Raw genomic sequence first — 14,711 nt, 5'->3', positions numbered from 1 at the left:
AAAGACTGAGAGAGCTCCTATCCAGTGATTCAGCTCCCAAATGCCCACAATTGGGAGCACATAGCTCAATCTCCATCTCCCACGTGAGTGGCCAGTCCCCCATCATCTGAGCCTTCACTGCTGCCTCCCAAGGTCTGCGTTAGCAGGAAGCTGGAGGCAGGAGCTGGAGCCAGGGATCCAACCCAAGCATTCTCAGGTGGGATGCAAGTGTCTTAACCCCGAGGCTAAGTACCAACTCCCAAGGAGATAATTTTTTGAGAAGATGAGTTAAGAAATCATACTAGGTTATTTATAGAAATATAATAAGAAGAAAAATGATCTGAATGATGTAATCCCAGAGCAGGCAGACTATGTAACCAAACATATACCCATAAATATTAGAAAACATAAATGAAGCAGTAACAAGAGCCCAAGGCAGAGATTTAAGGTCACAGGGACAAGAGGATAAAATAAAATATAACCAGGGTACAGATGAAATCAACATTGGAAGCAACACAAATAAGAGACACTGATGAAAAGACAAAATATTGAGAGCAGGATTAAGAAAACACAGAAAAATAACATGAAAAGTACAAAATTCTTCAAAAGGAGACCACAGTAAAAATGTTGATGAGTCACTTTGGTTTTATTATCTTCAGAAATAGCCAACATGTATTAATAAGGACACAAAGACATCTATGTTGTTCTGTATATCAAATAAAATGGGCTTTTAAAGGGAACTCTCAGGGACCAGGGCTATGGCACGGTGGGCTAAGCCTGCGGTGCCAGCATCCCGTATGGTTACCGATTCGAGTACTGCTGCTCCACTTCTGATCCAGCTCTCTGCTAATGTGCCTGGGAAAGCAGCAGAAGCAAGTCCTTGGGCCCTGCACCCACATGGGAGACTTGGAGCTTCTGTCTCCCAGCTTCAGCCTGGCCCAGCCCTGGCCATTGTGGCCATTTGAGAAGTAAACCAGCAGATGGAAGATTCATTCATTCTCTCTCTCTCTCTCTCTCTCTCCAACTCCCTCTATTTCTGTAACTCTGCCTCTTAAAATAAATACATAAATCTTTGAAAAAGAAGTAAAAGGGAATTCTTTCTTCATTTTCCTGATGTTCCCAAAGTCCCAGGATAAAACAAGAGGCCGACAGCACTGCACATTCCAGCATGATGTATGAAATGGCCTGTGAAGGGTTCACAGCCAGCAGCCAATTGACAACATCCACTTCAAGAGTGTAAGAAGGGTGAAGCTGGGGCGGGCGCCGTGGCTCACTTGGTTAATTCTCTGCCTGTGGTGCCAGCATCCCATATGGGTGCCGGGTTCTAGTCCCGGTTGCTCTTCTTCTAGTCCAGTACTCTGCTGTGGCCCAGAAGGGGAGTAGAAGATGGCCCAAATGCTTGTGCCCCTGCACCCTCATGGGAGACTGGGAAGAAGCACCTGGTTTCTGTTTTCAGATCGGCGCAGTGCTGGCCGTAGCTGCCATTTGGGGAGTGAACCAATGGAAAGAAGACTTTCTCTCTGTCTCTCTCTCTCACTATCTATAACTCTACCTGTCAAATAAATAAATAAATAAATAAATAAGAAGGGTGAAGTTTAGAGACCTAAAGAGAACTTTGGTGGAACAGTTTAACCCCAAATCTATGGATATTGTAGGGAATAGCAGTAATGCCAGGCTCATGGCTGAAAAAGCCTAAAATCAAAATTACGTGTTTGGCTAGCTCCTCTGGTAGAAGGAGGAGGGAATGTGGTTGCTCTGGGCACAGTCTACATCTGTGGCTTGTTGGGACTAAGTTTGAGATGTTGACCATGCACAAGATAAAGTCATCCTGCAGCTGGATTTAAAGTGGGTTCACCCAAAGAGAACTGGGCACCCAAAAGAGCTATACTCAGCCACTCAAAGAGGTACTGCCCACCTTGGGGAACTCCAGATGCAAGAGCTCCAGCAACGGGAGGTCCCCCAAGAACCTCCAATACATTCCCTGATAAAGAACCAGCTTTAAACAATGGCCTGGGCTGGAGCTGGGGCTGGAGCTGGGGCGTAGAGGGTAAAGCCGCCTCCTGCAGTGCCGGCATCCCATATGAGTGCCGGTTTGGGTCCCGGCAGCTCCACTTCCAATCCAGTTCTCTGCTGTGGCCTGGGAAAGCAGTGGTAGATGACCCAAGTTCTAGAGCCCCCTGCACCCACATGGGAGACCCAGAGGAAGCTCCTGGCTCCTGGCTTCAGCCCGGTCCATTCCTGGTTGTTCCAGCCATTTGGGGAACATACCAACAGTTGGAAGATATCTCTCTCTCTCTCTCTCTCTCTCTGCCTCCCTCCCTCCTTCTCTCTCTCTCTAATTCTGCCTTTCAAATAAATAAATAAATCTTAAAAAAAAAAAAAAAACTCTCAGAGAATAGATTATCAGAGTATCGGTGAAGTAAGACTTTCCCCAACCTCTTGCTTCCACTTCATCCTCTTACCAAATTCTGTAGGACTCAGAGGTAGCCAAGGAATATTGAAGTGGGGAAGAGGAGAGCACAAGATAGAAAAAGGGAGAGGCTGGCCACCTTCCTCCCCAGCTGAAGGCTGTAACTGAGGAAACTGTATGGAATTCCGATGCTGGTTGGTGGGCAGCAGGTTGAGCTGCTGCCTGCGACACCGGTATCCCATAATGAGCATGAGTTGGAGCCCTGGCTGCCTGTTCCACTTCCAATCCAGCTCCCTGCTCATGTGCCTGGGAAAGTAGCAGAGGATGGCCCAAATACTTGGGCACCTGCCCTAGCCGTTGTGGTCATTTGGGCAGTTAACCAACAGATAGAACACCTCTCTGTCTCCTCCTCCCCACCTCCACCTTTCAAATAAATAAATCAATGTAGGTTTTTTTTTGTTTGTTTGTTTGTTTAAGAATGTTGGGTGTTGGCCAGTGCCACAGCTCAATAGGCTAATCCTCTGCCTGCAGCTCCGGCACCCCGGGTTCTAGTCCTGATTGGGGCACTGGATTCTGTCCCGGTTGCCCCTCTTCCAGTCCAGCTCTCTGCTGTGGCCCGGGAAGGCTTGGATGTCCCAGGTCCTTGGGCTCTGCACCCATGTGGGAGACCAGGAGAACCACCTGGCTCCTGGCTTCGGACCTGCACGGCGTGCCGGCCGCAGCGGCCACTGGCGGGTGAACCAACGGAGAGGGAAGACCTTTCTCTCTGTCTCTCTCTCTCTCACTGTCCACTCTGGCTGTCAAAAATAAAATAAAATAAAATAATAAAAAAAGAATGCTGGATGTTAAACAACTTGGAAAAGTTTGCTAATGAAATTGAAGCATTCTTGAGATTTGACATGATGGAGGGCACTGCCAGAGCTACGGTACTCAGTATTTTATCAAAGGGGCTGGTGGGTTTGAGTGTGTTACTGGGAAAAGAACAGAAAAGTTTTCTGCTGCATCCTATGGCATCTTGTCCTTTCCGAATCACAGCTGCTAAGCCATGAAGTTTGCATTTCAGGAAATGGTCCAAAAGGAGGAGGTGAGTGCAAGGGTCGGTTGATGAGATGCAGTCTGTGAGATGGTAGGTCAGTGGAAGACGATGCCTTACTGAAGGCTAAGAAACATCAAAGGACTTTCAGAAAGACCAAATGTCTGATGCTCAGTTTCAGCTGTGACAGTCCCCCATAGCCACACAGATCTTCAAGCTGCTGTTAAACACAGATCTGAGGTCACAGATCCTTCAGAGAGTAAGACAAGTAGGCATTTTATGATGAAAGGATTGTCCTTGAGATTTTGTTTTTCTTTATTTGCACTGCAAAGAGTCAGACGGGGTTGAGGGGCAGAGTGGGGAGATGCAGAAACAGAAACAGATAGAGATCTCCAGTCTTCTGGTTCACTCCCCAGATGTCTGCAACAACCAGAGCTGAACCAGGCCAAAGCCAGCAGCCCAATGCTCAGTCTGGATCTTCCACATGGATGGCAGTGACCTTAGTACTTAAGCCATCACCAGTGCCTCCCAGGGTGAGCGTAGGCAGGAAGTAAATAACAGGAACAAAAAATTGTAGTTTTTACAGAATATGTAACCAAACATATACCAGTAAATATTATAAAACATAAATGAAGCAGGAAAATACAAGCAAAAGATTTCATTGTTTGATCTACATTTACATAGCTAAACATTTTCCTGCATCTTTCAAGTGTGAATTTCTGACTCTTTATACCTGCAACATTCTCGTAGCTATTGGTTCAAACTTGCTACAGCTGTTTTTCTACAACTCTTAAGTTCAAAGATGAACATCTGCAGGTAGGCATTTGGCACAGCTGTTAAGCCACTGCTTTTAACACCTGTGTCCCATATGGGAGTAGTGGGTTCAAGTTCTGGCTCTACTTCCAATTCCAGCTCCCTGCTAATGCACACTCTGGGAAGTACAGATGACGGTTCAAGTACTTAGGTCCCTGCCACATGGGAGACCCAGACTGAGCTCCTTTGGCCTGGCGCAAACCAGACTGTTGAAGGCTTCAGGGCAATGAATCTGCAGATAGAAGAGCTCTCCTCCCCTCTAACTAAGACTGATGGCAACAGGAAACTTGGGGAATGGGTAGGCCCCTGTAAACTTGACCGAGAGGGAAAACTGTGTAAAGTTGTTGGCTGCAGTTGGTTAGTAGTTAAGGACCAAAGAATCTCAGCCACGAATGCCATTGAGGAATACTTCACATGCAAGAAATGAACAAATAAAAAATTGTCTCACACACAAAAATAACTCTGTATCTCTGTATCTCTGACTTTCAAATAAATGAAGCTAAATAAATAATAAAAATGAACATTTCTAACATCAGCTATCACTGGAGCCAATGCCCAGGATACTGCCCCTAGCCCTGATCAAGGCCTTTTTAATATTGTTGAATGAGTGACTCAGTGGAACTTCCATACTTGAAATCACTTTTAATAAAAATTTTGGTAAAACAAAGCAAATACAGGAGCAAATCCAAAGTATATACTTTCCTAACACTTTTCAACATTGTGTCATGATAAAAATATTAAGTTGTTTTAACTGTCTTCTCTTTTTTAAAGACTTATTATTTATTTGAAAGGCAGAATTACAGAGAGGCAGAAGGAGTCACACAGAGAGAGACCTTCCATCCGCTGATTCATTCTCCAAATGACTGTAATGGCCCAGGGGAGGGGCAGGCTGAAGCCAGGAGCCAGGAGTTTCTTTCAGGTCTCTCACATGGGTACAGGGGCCCAAGTGCTTGAGCCTTGCTCCCTTGCTGTCCCAGGTACAACAGCAGGGAGCTGGATGGGAAGTAGAGCAGCTGGGACTCAAACCAGTGCCTAAATGGGAAGCCGGAGTGCAAATGGCAGCTTTATCTGCTATGCCAAGTGCCGCCCCCTACTGCTTTCTTCATTCTTGTAACAGAAAAACGAATTCATGTGTATATGAGTACGTGAATTGCTTAAAAGTTCATTTTAAAAAGGAAATGCCAGGCTGTGAATATTTGTACTCAAAACACAATATATTTGTGCTATATTAAAGTCATTGAAAATCACACATTCATTCATCTTGTAATACACACAATGTTTTTCGTTCAATTCTTCTATCAAACTCAACAAGAATTTCCAGTGTGTGCCCTGTGCTGTTCTGAGTATTAAGATGTGAAGGAAGGAAGGGAGCACCTGAAGAATTATGCACTTATCTCTTCCTGTTTCAACAGTGTTTAGGGGCCGGTGCTGTGGCGTAACTGGTAAAGCCGCCACCTGCAGTGCCAGCACCCATATGGGCGCCAGTTCGAGTCCCGGCTGCTCCACTTCTGATACAGCTCTCTGCTATGGCCTGTGAAAGTGGTAGATGGCCCAAGTCTGTGGGCCCCTGCACCCATGTGGGAGACCAGAAGAGGCTCCTGGCTCCTGGCTCCTGGCTTTGGATCGGCGTGGCTCCGGCCGTTGTGGCCAGTTGGGAAGTGAATCGGTGGATGAAGGACCTCTCTCTCTCTCTCTCTCTGTCTCTCCATCTCTTGCTGCGTAACTCTCACTTTCAAATAAATGGATACTTAAAAAAAAAAAACAGTGTTTGAAGGGAACAGGCTGGGGAACTCTCTTCTGGTCCCCCATCCCCGGCCAATCTTCTCTCCAGCTGCCTCCTCCAAGGACATCCAGGGCACGTGCTGCTTCCAGGACCAGCCAGCACTGTTTTTGTGCTTATCTCCTTGTTGCTGACCTCTCATTCACCAGAATTACCCCACCGACGTGGAGGCTACCATCAACCCCTTGATCAATTTGCACCTGCAGGCCTCCTACTCTTAGCTCTCTCTGGGCCTCTATTTCCATCCTGGTGATGTGGCCCTGGAGGTCATGGGTCTATGAAACACAAGAGAATCTCTTGGAGATGCAAAACCAACTCAGCGAGTGCGCCCACTTCCACTTGAGTTGCGGAAGCCAACTCAGGATGAGCAAGGCAAAACCCTAGCAGCCACGGAAGCTGCCTCGGCCCTGGTGGTAAACCTGAATCAGGCCCTTTTGGATGTGTTTGCCTGGGGTTCTGCCCGCACAGACCCTCATCTCTGTGGCTTCTCAGAGAAGCAGTTTCTAGATGAGGAGTTGAAACTCATCAAGAAGCTGGGCGACCACCCAACCGACCTTTGCAGGCAGGACTGAGCGAGTTGGTCTTCCACCAGCTCACCCCCAAGCACCACCAGGAGCCTCCAGAGCCCAGTGCCTGTGGGAGGGCTCTCAGCACCTGCTGGTATCAAGAGCTTCTGCCTGAATCGGTCCCTCCAGCCATGAGACAGCTTTGTAACAGCCCTGGAGCCCTCTCCGAAGCCTGGGACCAAATGGAAATAAAGCTTTTGGCTGTATACACACACACACACACACACACACACACATGCAGGAAGGAATCTCATGATGTGTGTGTACAGTGCTCAAATCCACAATCAGAGCCTTGGCCCTGGAACAAAATTGGAAGCTTGAAACAGCGCAGTGTGCTAGGTTTTAGGATTTTAGGGTTCAGAGTAGGTGAAACATAGAAAAGACTTTCTATCAGGGGGTACAGAATGGAGGTGGGGTTAAGGACAGTGGGGGTTCAGACTACCCAGACAGAAGACTGGGATTTGGAGACAGACAAATCTGTAGACAAATTGCCTACAGTGTCGACAGTTTGGAAAGTCCCAAGTGCAGGGCTTTCCCGAGCAATAAACAGTCCACTCCCCTCTGGGTTCTCTGTCTGCACCCAGTTTCGTAGACTTGGAGGACTTAGGCCTCCGTGGCCTAACAGATGCTAACACAGTGGCTTCTGTAGATTACTGTTAGAGAGACTTGATTATAGGCAGAGGGATCATAGAGCTATCTGGAGAGTGCTCAACTGGAATTTAAAATAACAGATTTAATGCACACCGACTACCAGTCACTGAGCTAAGAGATTTATGATCCTCCTAGTGATCCCGTGTGATGAGAACTATTGTTGCAGCTCAATACACATGAGAAAACTCAGGCTGCTGGTCAAGGCATTGCCCAGGTTCTCAGAGATGGGGATGGGGGGGCAGCAAGCCATGAATTCAACCTGAGTGGCTTGTGCACAGAGAGGATGGCTACTTATTCAAAAGTAAAAACACACAGACCCTTATTCTATGGCTTAGCAAATAGTACAATCTGCCTTTAAACACTTATGTAAATATTTAAGTACCCTGGAGACGTCAATCCTGGTGTTGATCTTGGAATTAAGAGGCACTAGAATACCTGACTCACTTTGGCATAAGGACTGATCTGGGTTAAAGGCCATTGAGAGAACCAGTAGATCCAGGAAAAGCTGCTCACCCCTCATCCCCCACCAGCTGCCTAAACATAAACTACAAAAATCCCCACATACATGTATATATTTATAAGGGAAATTTCCATTGTAAAGATGTCTCCCTTCCAGGAAGAGAGCCACACCTGGAAACACTCATCCCCTGGCAGGGACTCTCACTGGCCTATGACCACCCCGACTTACCTTCCTTTTCTCCCTCCCCTTCCCAGCACCTGTCCCTCCCCACATACTCCAAACCCTCTGCTTTGTGTAGCCTCGGAGAGTATATAAGTTCAGTCTTCTGGCCATCTCCTGGAGCCATATTGTTCCCTCTTTCTTAAGATTTATTTATTTGAAAGGCAGAATGATGGAGAGAGAAGAAGAGACAGAGAGAGAGAGGTCTCCCATGTGCAGGATCACTCTCCAAATGGCCACAATGGCCAGAGTTGGGCCAGACCAAACCCAGGAGCCTGAAACTCCATCCAGGTATCCCACATAGGTGGCAGGGGCCCAAGCACTTGGGCGCTCTTCTATTGCCTCATGGGGTGCATTAGTAGGGATTGGAATAGGAAGTGGATCAACAAGGACTCAAACTGGTGCTCTGCTATGGAGTGTCACAAGCAGCAGCCTAACTCGCTGTGCCACAACGCTTGCCCTACAGTCAGATTTTTCTTTAAGAATTCCTCCCAACTCCATTCAGTGTTACCTCATTTAACACAGATTGCAACATTCTAAAAGTAAACGCACTAATGCAAAATTGCACTCCTAGTGCCCTCTAATGGAGGTAGATGGTTTCAGGAATCACTTGCTAGGTTCGATTTTATTTTATTTAAATGTATTTATTTGAAAGGCAGAAGGAGGGAGCTCTCATCTGCTGGTTCACTGCCCAAATGCCTACAACAGTCAGGACTAGTCCAGGCCGAAGTCAGGAGCCAGGAACTCAAGGTGAATGTCCCATGTGGATGGCAGGGACCCAACTACTTGCACCATCTGCTACTACTTCCCAGGGTGTGCATTAGCAGGGAGCTGGTATAGGGAGTGGAGCCACCCAGTTCAAACCCAGGTGCTCTGGTATGGGATGAGGGTGTCCTAAGTGGCACCTTATCCACCAGGCTGGATGCCTGCCCCCACCTGCTAGGCTTTCATGAACTCTTCATTGAAAGAAACAAAATTGTACAGTCATGTGTCCCTTACCTGTGGAGGCACACTCCAAGAAATGTGTCCCTAGGGGATGTCATCTCCCCCACCCCCATTTCAACTTTCAATTATTCCTAAACATTATTGCTGATAAATAGGAAATCAGTTGAGTTTTGTCTATTGGCCATTTACTTGTCATCTCCATCCATTCCAGAGAGAAGAAACAAGTAGACAGAGAGAACACCCATCTACCCATTCACCCACTAATTGTCCACAGTGGCTGGAACCGGGCCAGGCTGAAGCCCAGAGAGGAGAAATCAACTCAGGTCTTCCACACGGGTGGCAGGAACCCAACTTTTTGGGAAATCATTGCTGCCTCTCCTTAGCAGGCAGCTGAAATCAGGAGGCGGAGCGAGGTGTGGAACCCGGGTACTATGATGTGGGGTGCAAGCATCCACCTGCACTTTAACCACTAGGCCAAATGCATGCCTTAGAGGATCTCATCTTAGTGCTACCCTCCCAAAGTGAGCTTACGCAAAGCTAGATGGTGTGGGTCAATCACTCCCTGTGGCCTTCTGAGGCAATCACAAGATGTATGAGGCTGCTGCCCACTTAACATGGCACACTATTTTATAGCAAACCTGTTGTTTGATAAGTAGGCATACACTCTAAAGTAATCATAAAAAGAATAACAACAAAAACAGACTGGTAACAGCTTTTTTTAGAATGTTTATTTCTCTTCATCTACGTGAAATGCAGAGTGACAAAGCCAGAGACAGATCTTCCTTTCACTGATTCACTTCCCAAATGAGTGCAATAGGCAAGGCTGCCTGAAGCCAAAGCCAGGAGCCAGGAACCCCATCCGGGTCTCCCACAAGGGTGGCAGGGGCCCAGGCACTTGAGTTATCCACTGCCTCACAGGATGCAACAGCAGAAAGCTGGATCGGAAGATGAGCAGCCGGAATGTGAACCAGCTCTCCCATATGAGATGCAGGGATCCTCAGCAGGGGCTTAACTGCTGTGCCCCAATGCCCCCCTCAACATAGTTGTTGCTTTTTTAAAGATTTATTTATTTGTTTGTTTATTTATTTTTGACAGGCAGAGTGGACAGTGAGAGAGAGACAGAGAGAAAGGTCTTCCTTTTTCCGTTGGTTCATCCCGGCCGGCGCACCGCGCTGATCCGATGGCAGGAGCCAGGAGCCAGGTGCTTCTCCTGGTCTCCCATGCGGGTGCAGGGCCCAAGTACTTGGGCCATCCTCCACTGCACTCCCTGGCCACAGCAGAGAGCTGGACTGGAAGAGGAGCAACCAGGACAGAATCCGGCGCCCCGACCGGGACTAGAACCCAGGGTATAGGTGCCGCAGGCAGAGGATTAGCCTAATGAGCCGCGGCACCACCTGTTTTTTTTTTTTGTTTTTGTTTTTGTTTTAAGATTTATTTATTTATTTGAAAGTCAGAGTTACACAGAGAGAGGAGAGGCAGAGAGAGAGAGAGAGAGATCTTCCATCCAATGTTCACTCCCCAGTTGGCCACAACAGCCGGAGCTGCGCCGATCCGAAGCCAGGAGCCAGGAGCCAGGAGCTTCTTCTGGGTCTCCCACATGCATTTGGGCCATCCTCCACTGCTTTCCCATGTGCACTAGCAGGAAGCTGGATGGGCACCCATATAGGATGCTGGGGCTACAGGCAGTGGCTTTACCTGCTGCACCATGGTGCCATCCCCAACAGTTGTTTGTTAGTATGCATTATGCACTGTACATAACTGTATGTGCTCTACCGCTATACAGCTCGCAGTGCAGAATGTTTACCCGGCATCCTCGCAGACTCATCATACACTGGGCTACATGACAATGCCTGTCGCTCCCCGTCTTTGTGGAGGAACGACACAGGACCCTGCCTAGGCTTCATATCCGAGTCACGGCACCATTATGTCGCTCCCCCTCTTCGTGGAGGAACGACACTAAACCCTGCGCTGTTCTTTTGTCTGCTCGGCCCTCCCCGGGTTTGCTGCTGGTTCCTCCCGGGTTGGCTACCATCCTTCCACCTCCGTGGAAGGGCGGTTCCCCCCTGCCACTTTCCCCACTTGCGCAGGGGAGCGGCACACCGCCGACCAGCTCTCTCGGGGGCTGCACAGGTGTTCCTCTTAGATGTTCCCGGTGCATGTTGTCTCTCTCCTCCTTTATAGTCCTCTTCCACCAATCCCAACTCTGCTGCCCACACGCCAAGTACGCTGCTCTCCTCCAATCAGGAGCAGGTCCTGCAGCTTGTCAAGTTGGTGAGAGGCAGCTGGGTAGAAGCTGTTTCCTCCTCTCCCAGCGCCATATTGTGGGAGAGCAGATGCATAGTGCTGCTCCTCCGCATGCGGAGGAGCCGCACCGGACCGGACACTTGTTGTTCCCTTTTTTACAAGTCCTTTCTATAGTAAAGTAAGAATAAGTAAACAGCAAACTCCCAAAGCAAGAATGAGTAGAGAGAAACGAGAAAGAACGAAGTAACGAACTTCCCCGCGAACTCTCCAACGCACTCTCCAACCAACCCACACCACCATGCCGTCTCTCTCCTCCTATATAGTCCTCTCCACCAATCCGTGCTCTGCTACCCACACGCCGAGCGCGCCGCTCTCCTCCAATCAGGAGCGGCTCCTGCAGCTTGTCAAGTTGGTGAGAGGCAGCTGTGTAGAAGCTGTACGCTCCTCTCCCAGCGCCACATTGTGGGAGAGCAGATGCATAGAATAAGTCTTAATTCCAGTAACAGTCTAGTCCGAGTTGCTCCCCACACATAGAATAAGTCTGAATTCCAGTAACTTAGTCTAGTCCGAGTTGCTCCCAGTTGCTCCCCACAAATGCCTGCATCACCAGGCGATGGGATATTTTCAGCTCCATTAGATTCTGATGGAACCAGCATATCTATGCAGTCCCTTCGTTCACCAAAATGTTGCCATGCAGCACATAACATGGTGTCCTCTCTCCCTTCCCTTCATTGATTCTCTGACCTTGTCCAGGTTCCCCCCAAACACTGGCAACATCACCCGATGTTAATGTTTGTAGGTGTGGCCAAATTCATCATCACACCGCAGTAGGTAGAGAGCCCAGCAGGGAGGAGAGCTGTGACTAACGTGAACAGCCAGCCCACTGGGCCCGGAAGAAGGCCTGTTTATCCTGTTGGACATATAATTGTCAGTAGTGTCGTCTCTCACTTTGAAAATCTCTTTTTGGATGAAAAGTTATGTGGTCTCCTATCTATAGTCTTTATCCACTTATACCTGGTAGACTACATATACCTGCCCACGTGAACCTAATAACTGTTAATGGCAAAAGGGACCAACTGCCACCCCACAAATTGGTAAGAGTTCATAGTTATCTATGCTCAATAGCCAAGAAATAAAACTGGCAGACAGGTTGAGACCAAACAACCCCAGCCTAATTAAATATTTAACTGTGTATCTGAGCTATTGTAAACTCAATTTTTATCTCAGTAACCTTGAAGTAGAAAATTAATCTTTGAGCAAATTGCTGCATCTTAGAAGTATGTGTTGAAAACACTGGCCTGACCTACCTAGGACTTTCAAAGAAGAACCTTTCCACGATGGATCTGACAAGCTGGTAGGAAGAAAGAAGTCTTGCAAGAATCTGCAGCTACACACAGTGTTTCTCAGGCTTCCCGGGTCAATGTTACCCAGTGGCAGGCAGGTCCTGTTTTCAGAATCAGGGTTCATGAAAATCTCAACATTTAAAAACAGTACATGAAACCAAGAAATCAACAGCAAAAATAAGGTTTTACAGTCAAACCAAATCTACAAAATTGGGTTAAGGGGATAGAGCCTCTGGAATTGTTAGTAAACACGCCAATGATTGCGCTCACACATTTTTAGGATGCCTCCACTACAGGATTCCAAAAACTGGAAGATTTCACAGGATACCTTAGCTCCTGATGAACTGCAAACTGAATGTCAGGGCAATTTTTCACAATATATACCCAGAGGTACGCTAACGGGAGTTTGTATCAAATTATTCTCCAGGAACACTTTTGAACCAAGAAAGTCTATGCAGCATACAATATGCAACTAATAAAATATGCAACACCTTTGTTGCAAATTCCATACAGCCTATTGATTCTCAGTTCTTTATTTTTTGCTGAACTTTTACATGGCCAGCCTATGTTGCAATTGACAAATGAGAATAATCCCAGTGTGAATGTTAATTTTTTTTAAGAGGAAGAGGAAATTGTGAGGATACATGCCAGTCCTTGAGTAGTTCATCAGTGACCTGACCAACTTCTATGCTAAACTGGCTAATGGTTTCAGTCACTTGTAGAGTATTTTTTCAACTATCACAGTGTTAACAGCTCTACAGATATGGTAACCGTTTTAATATACATTACTAACATTTTCTCTAGCATTTCTTAGGTCCAGAGTAGAAAGCAAGAATCAGTAGATCAAGTCCTAGGGTGTAGTATTAGCCTATTTCTTGGATGGGAATATCCCGACCCTCGCCAACCTCAAGCGACCGGCAGGGTATCACCAAATGTGGAGCAGGGAAGAGAAGCATAGTGGCACGGCTTTGTGGTATTTCCACCACACACACACAACAGACATACATGCCCTCAGGAATATAGGTGTAGTAAAACATTTAGGAAGTGGTGAATTTTGAATGCTTATTATCTTTAATAGTTCAGTTCTAAGTTTTTTATTAGTGCCTGTGTTTTCCATAGTTTTTATTATTTATTTATTTGAAAGGCAGAGTTACCCAGAAAGAGAGAAGAGAGAGATCTTCCATCCATTGGCTCACTCACCAAATGGCCACAACAGCCAGAGCTGGGCCAGGCTGAAGTTAGAAGCCTGGAACTTCATCTGAGCAGGGACCCAAATATTTGGGTCATCATCTGCTGCTTTCTCAGGCACATCAGCAGGAAGCTGGGTTAGAAGCAGGCACCACAAGCAGTGGCTTAACCCACTGTGCCACAACACTGGCCTGAGTACCTATGTTTAACAATTGGCTCCCAGAGGTCCTGAGAACTTACCAATGGGATGTCTGCACCTTCTGAGTATGCGCCTCCCTTTCGTTCTCAGATTTTCTTTCCCAGGCTGTGTGTGTGTGTGTGCGTGTGTTCTAATAAATCTACGGTCCAGGGGCTAGTGCTGTGGCACAGTGCGTTAAGCCACCAGCAGTGCTGGCATCCCATATGGGCACCAGTTGAGTCTCGCTACTCCACTTCCAGTCCTGCTCCCTGCTAATGAGCCTGGGAAAACAGTGGAAGATAGCCCAGGTACTTAGGCCCCTGCACTCATGTGGGAGACCTGGAAGAAGCTCCTGGCTCCTGATTTCGATTTGGCCCAGGTCCCACCACTGCAGCCATCTGTGGATGGAAGATCTCTCTCTCTCTCTCTGCCTTTCAAATAAATCATATTTAAAATAAGTAAATCCATGGTCCTATATTTTCAAGAAGGAAATCAGTGTCCCAGATGTGCCCTTTTCCTCTCTGCCTCGTCCACACACCTCTAGATGCAGGATGGAGGAGCTGAGAAGCCAGAGCCCCATGTTAACACTCAGAAGCACTAACACTAGTTGCAGAGACAGATGCTAACTGGAACACTCTCAAGACAACCTGTTCTCGTATGGGTGCAATCTTCAGTTTTCTTGAACCTGGAAAATGAGTTTTTTTGATCTGCCTTCTGGCGCAGCTCTGCCAACACTGCCCCAGGGTTGCCGGGATTCAGAATGGAGCAAACCCAGGCAGACAGCAAGGGCACAGAGGCCCTATCTATTCCAGATTTGCTGAGCCTGCCCCCAGCCCCTCCCACCGGCCTCCTCCTCCAATCACAAGGGATCTTCCTGGGGCCTGTGCTGTGGCTCAGTGAGC

Source organism: Oryctolagus cuniculus, chromosome 10, assembly GCF_964237555.1.
Source record: "Oryctolagus cuniculus chromosome 10, mOryCun1.1, whole genome shotgun sequence".
Lineage (NCBI taxonomy): Eukaryota > Metazoa > Chordata > Mammalia > Lagomorpha > Leporidae > Oryctolagus > Oryctolagus cuniculus.
This window is presented reverse-complemented; position numbering follows the sequence as displayed.